The sequence below is a fragment of the Corvus kubaryi genome, unplaced genomic scaffold, assembly GCF_017639235.1.
Source record: "Corvus kubaryi isolate FWS band 111438036 unplaced genomic scaffold, C.kubaryi_AGA036_p1.0 37367, whole genome shotgun sequence".
Taxonomy (NCBI): Eukaryota; Metazoa; Chordata; class Aves; order Passeriformes; family Corvidae; genus Corvus; species Corvus kubaryi.
Genome location: NW_024581119.1, coordinates 6084085 through 6090084, shown reverse-complemented (window position 1 = coordinate 6090084; position 6000 = coordinate 6084085). Strand labels below are relative to the sequence as shown.

At 51.6% G+C, this 6000-nt stretch overlaps 1 protein-coding gene across 1 annotated transcript in view; it reads left to right on the top strand.

Moving 5' to 3' along the window:
* The first annotated feature begins 3003 nt into the window (after positions 1–3003).
* ARHGAP32 (Rho GTPase activating protein 32) overlaps positions 3004–6000 on the top strand; it is a 237828-nt gene continuing 234831 nt past the window's right edge. Inside the window, exon 1 of the mRNA XM_042034019.1 lies at positions 3004–3206. The gene's annotated coding sequence lies outside the window, so the exon portion shown is untranslated. The remainder of the gene's footprint in view (positions 3207–6000) is intronic.

The window sequence follows — 6000 nt, the reverse complement described above, 5'->3', positions numbered from 1 at the left end:
AAAAAGCTCTGCTAGGGAAGAGCAACAAACAGGCCTTGCAAAAATCACGCAGCAACAGCCAGTCAAAATGAGGAAGAGACAAAACCGCAAAAGTGAGATGATGGCATCCATTACAGAGAGAAAGGCTCAGCTGCTTGGGGATGCTCCGGGTATCTTTCCTCCAGGAATTTCAAAGTCATCCAAATCAGCAATGGATAGATAGGGATCAGCTCCTTGCACATTACTGAATCTTCTCTCTCCTAAACACGGAGTCAACAAGCCGCTTCTGGCACCCTGAGGTTTATCAGCAGTGAGCCATGCCTCATCCTAATTCACTTGTCAGGTTTGACAGGACCAGAGTTGTAGACAGCACAATACATCACATCATTCTGCCTTGTCATCACTGTCATTTGTATATTTTCTGCCGCCTTTTTTATTAGCCCACATAATTATGCTTTTGCTTGTTCGAGGGACTACTGTGCAATATCTTCATGATTTGCTGTCTCCTTACCCATGGAGCCCCAGTCCCACCAATGTTCTTAACTCCAGTTTTGTTTGTTGGCATCTGGCACAGCATATGCTGACGTGGAGCAGTTCACATGTCTCAGAGCTATTGTCCCAGACTCTGCACATTTACAGTTACCATCAGTTATTCACAACAGGCTCTGAAAATTTTCATCACAACAACTAGAAATTCTTCAAATCCTTTAAATTAAAGCTCACAGCTTGGAATTTCTGCATGCCTAGGCTTGCCTTTCTTAGTTACCCGATACATTAGCAGACAGTGGTATCATTTATCCAAACACTGGGTAGCTGGTATCACCACAGCCCTAATGTAGACGATATACTTCACTTACAGTGTTTCACAGATGGAATGAAAACTAGAATGCAACAAATCCAGCTTGTGGAACAGTTTCAACTATGCCTTTCATTTAGAACATTTCTGAAAACGTACCAAGTGGGCCATTTCATATTTGACTTTGCAATGCAAATGTGGCTAACCCAGGCACACCCCACACACAGATCTCTGTGAATGCCAGGTGCATGATCCACACCCCCACTTTGTGCTCCTCACCCCATGGCCCTGGGCCCTGGCCAAAGGCAGGGAGTGCTCCCAGGATAACTGCCTGGCAGTGCCACTGCTGGAGGAGTAAATAACACCAGCAATCAGACTTGTAACCTCTGTGGTCACCAAATGCCATAATTATCAGGGAGGGGTTTCCACATGTCCTACTGACAGCAAGATCGAGCTGTGTGTTCCTGGCCGTGCTAATGAAACAGTAAAGCGCACAAAGCACCTTATGAAGTCGTTTAGGGTCAGCCATCGAAATGCAACATGCGGGTAATGGCTCTATCCAAAAGATCCTCTACTAAAGCACAGCAGGTCCTTGCAGTCACAATTTATCTGGAGGAAGGAGTTTGTGGTTAACACTTAAACCTCACTTAAAAGTGTGAATTAACTCTTACTGATAAAGCAACACTGTCTCATACAGGTTTAATAAATTCGAAGCTCAACTAGAGGGGAAGGTTTTGCATTGCGAACAGGGTGTGCAAGTGACCTGCCCACAGAAAAACAGGTCTGTGACTGCAATAAAACACCTTTCTTGGTCTTGCACTACCACGGTGAGGTGGGAGGGCTGTGGTGCAGGCAGGTACCTGGTACATCCCTCCTGGCTGGGACCCCCCCTCGGAGGGGGGTGTGTGCCTTAGACACAGTAAAAAACACCCAAACTTCAGGACATCTTTGGTGAGTTTTTTCATATTCAGAAGTTCAAAACCCATCCTGGATACATTCCTGTGTCACCTGCTCTAGGCGACCCAGTCTTGGTGGGGGGTTGGACCAGCTGATCTCCAGAGGTCCCTTCCAACCCCACCATCCTGTGATCGGAGCAGCCCTGGCCTCACTACAGCACACACAGAGCCACTGCAGGCCCTCCCAGCTCCATCCCTTCTGCTGCCTCTGGACCAGCCCCAGCACCTCTCACACCCCTCAAATGCACCTCATCAATGTGTATAAATATATAAAGAGGGGGTCTAACAAGAGGGACCAGGCTCCGCTCCGTGGTACCCAACAATAGGACAAGAGGAACAGACAGGAACTGATGCACGGGAAGTCCCAGATGAACGTGAGGAAGAACAACTTTCCTGTGCAGTGACCAAGCACTGAACCGATTGTCCAGAGAGGGTGTGGAGTGTCCCTCACTGGAGATATCCCAGAACCCTCTGGACACAATCCTGTGCCCTGTGCTCTGGGATAGCCCTACTGGAGTGGGAAGCTGCGACCTGGTGACCTTCTGTGGTCCCCTCCAGCCTGGCCCATCCTGGGATTCTGTGAAATAACCCCACTACCTCCCCACACCACCAGCTCAGCCCTCACACCCTCCTTCCCCCTCCATTCTGGCCCCAAACCAGGCACACCTGGCAGTGCTTTCCCACACTGAGGGGAAACATTTCCCTGTGCCCAGACCCACGTCTTCCCCGTCACCTGCAGCCAGGCGTGGTGGCTTTGGTCCCGGAATCCCAGAGTTATTTCGGTTGGAGAAGACCTTGGAGTCCACCCTGTGACCGATCCCCCCCCCCTTGTCCAGCCCAGATGAGTGCCACTTCCAGTCATTCCTTGGACACCTCCAGGGTTGGGGACTCCACCACCTCCCTGGGCAGCTCCTTCCAACATCTAATCACCCTTTCTGTGAAGAAATTCCTCCTGATGCCGAACCTAGGCCTTCTCTAGTGCAGGTTAAACGTATGTCCTCTCATCCTGTCACTGTTCCCTGGGGGCAGAGCCCGACCCTCAGCAGGCTACAGCCTCCTGCCAGGGAGTTGTAGAAAGGGATAAGCTTCTCTGCCAGCTCGAGCCGGCACCCTGAGTTCCCTCCTCCTCACGGCCGGCCGACCACCCATCTATTCCTCCTTTCAACCACCTCTTCCTCCCTCCCTTTTATCCACCTCTCCATCCCTCCCTCCCTGGGCCACCGCCTCTCGCCCGCCCTTCCCGGCGTCGGGGCGGAGCCGGCGGCAGCAGCACCGCGCATGGGCTCCGCCGCCTGTCCCTGAGCCCGAGCGGGAGCGGGGGCCGTGTGCCGGACGCGGATCCCCCTGGCCGGGCCCTCGCGGCCCCTTCCCGGCGGCTCCTCCTCACCTGCGGCAGCCGCGGCCATGGCGCTGCGGGCGGCGGGACGGGGCTGCTGAGCGGCGGTCGGGGCGCGGCCCCGCGGCGGCGGAGCGAGGTGAGCGCGGCCAGCAGAGGGGAGGGCTTGAGGGGACAGGTCGGCATGGCACCGACGGTCGCGATAGTATCGCGATAGTGTCGCGACGGCGCCCTGCAGGTTGTGAGGGCGGCGCTGGGGGTGGGTGATGGGGCGCGCGCCGCGGCCGCTGCCGCCATGGGCGGGCGAGAAAAAGCAAAAAACCCCGAATAAAGCACTCGTGGGGCTGTCGTGGCCGGGTTTTGTTCGTCCCGGGGCTCCCCCCGCTCCCTCCTCCTTTCCCGCCCCTGGAGCTCCACGCGTGCCGCCGGGGTCTCCCGGGTGGATGAAATGGCGTGTGGCCGGGGAACAATCAGTGGCGAGGAGGGATAATGGGCACTGCAGCCCGTGCGGGCCGTCCCCGCGTGGGGCTCGGCGTGGGGACGCGGCTTTGTGCCGGCTCCATTGTCCTGCTGCCCTTTGTGGGGCTGCTGGGGGCACGCAGGGTTCGTGTCTGGGGACAGCCCTGTCCAGGGACAGCCCTGTTCAGGGACGGTGTGACACGGAGCAGCGCCCAACAGGTGCTCCATGTGCTCACGGAGGTGCTTTATCCGAATTACCTCGGTGAGCTTCCCGCCCAGTTGCAGAGGGAGGTGAGCGGTGGATGCCGGAGTGAGGTTGGTAGGGAAGGATCCATAACACTTCTGGACTCTGAGTGAGCCGTGGCAGCTTGGGAAAAAGGTAAATGAACCTTTGAAACTCGCACGTGTGTACCCACCTACGGTGCCGTTTTCCTTCTGCAAACCGTCCGTCGCATCTTACTCTCCCTTGGGAATCTCCTATGGCAAATGGCTGCTCCCGGCCTGACCAAGGGCTGCCGGATTGTACGAAGGTGATGGGAACGAGCCAATTTTTGTTCCTTCTCTGTCCTTTCCACATGAGATGGTGCAGAAAACAGCACTTTGGACAGAGGCTCGGACAGCCTCCAGGGGTGTTGGGCGCCCAGTTTGTTGTGTTGGTCCTGGCACTGGGAAGAATGCAATCGAGAGGAATAGGTGGAAGGGCAACAAGGTAGAAGCTTAAAATGTGCCATTTAATTTCAAGAAACAGCTGTAAGTGTGTAATCTAAAGGTGACCAGACACTCTTCTTTGAAATGAACCGAATGAATTGGTTTCCAAGACTCTTAAAACCTATTTCAAACCTATTTCAAGTGTTTGAGGTTGGAGTTTCTGCAGAATAGGGACAAATATCCAGTATGTGCTTATTGAGAACCATGCAGTTTCTTTCCCACTGCACAGAGGTCTTCTTGTTATAAAATCAGGTTAGCCTTGAGTGAGCAACTTATTTTGACTGATAAGTAAAATATTACATATTCTCCATGATAAAAGAGCAGTATATAGTTCTTGTGCTTGGACTGGTTTGTTTTCATGAAACTTATCAGAGCCTTACCAGGGTGTGTGCATGTGGAGCTGATGGGTCTGTAGTGTTTGAACGCATTGGAGCCAGCTGCAAGAATCAAAACTTCAGTCATTTGAGAGCATATGGTGATAGAGATAATAAAGTGGGGGAAAGTGGGGTCAGTCTGGCAAAATGCAAAACCTATCACTTAGGGAAACGGAAGTGAAAGTGTTACTATGGTATTAATGCTCTGTATAATGTACAGAAGAAATATTAGTCCATTGTCAGAAGCAAATAATTGGCCAGTCTTTCAGCTTGTGCTCTTAACCTGAGGTTTGTTTTTTTTAAAGCACTCTTTGTTTCTTCAAAAACTCGACAAATACATCTGAGGCAAGTCAGCAGACATATCACCAGGGAATTGTTTTAGTATTTGGGTTTTATGTCCAGTTTGTAGCTGGATGTTGCAGTGGTTTTGTACCACTTGCTGCTGGTGGGATGTGAAATATGAGGATCACAGACCTTAATAATCTCTTTTCTATAATGCAAAGTGAGGGAAATGATGATGATCATGTTGAATTTAAGGGGGATGATTGCAGTGGTGATTTGCTGGCTGGGGAGAAGATCCCAGAGGGAGTGGAGGAAATCCAACAAAAAAGGGGAATAGTGCTACTTTGGCCATTTTCCCCATGGCTTCTGATTCTTTTGTGAAGTTCTGAAAAGGAAATGTCATTTTGCTGTTTGTGTGCATTGTTTTGCATGAAGTGTCAGACCACATTATGGGGATGATTCCAGTCAACTTCTCGCATTTCAAAATGAACACGTCAAATACCGTAATATGTTTATACAAAAGCTCAGTGTGTTTTGCAGGAGCCCAATATCCATATTTCCAAAAATAAATGATGTTTTTCATACTTTATTATGGCTAGAGTAGTTTGTGTAGGAGAGAAGAATTGGCCTTTGTGAACTGCTCTCCACCAGTAAGAGGAAGATGTTGGCTTTTTCATGAACTGGGGGATTATTTTCATTTGCACTTCCTCAAAATATTCTTTGCAGTAGTTCTGATTCCAGTGGCTGTGACCAAAGCAAGAGCTATTGTCTCACAGCTGCTGGCTGGTGCCAGGGTAAGGACAGAAAGGGAAGAAGATAGAAGAAGACGTGGGTAAATTTGTACATTTTGGCTGCAGAACCGAATGGGTGCCGTGGGACTGTGAGCACGGGTGGCCTCTGCCAGGTGTGGTGTCCACAGGGCCAGGTCCTCTCGCAGGTGTGCTCCTCACCTGCAGCCCCTGGATCTGGTTTCAGCCTCCCTGTGTGCAGCAGCAGCAGCACTGTGTACCGGCAAGGCTGATGAGCTTGCTGCTCCCGTGGGTCTGATGATGAACCCGGTAGGTCCGAGCTGAGAAGGATGCTGACAGAGCCGTTCTTCGCCACCAGACT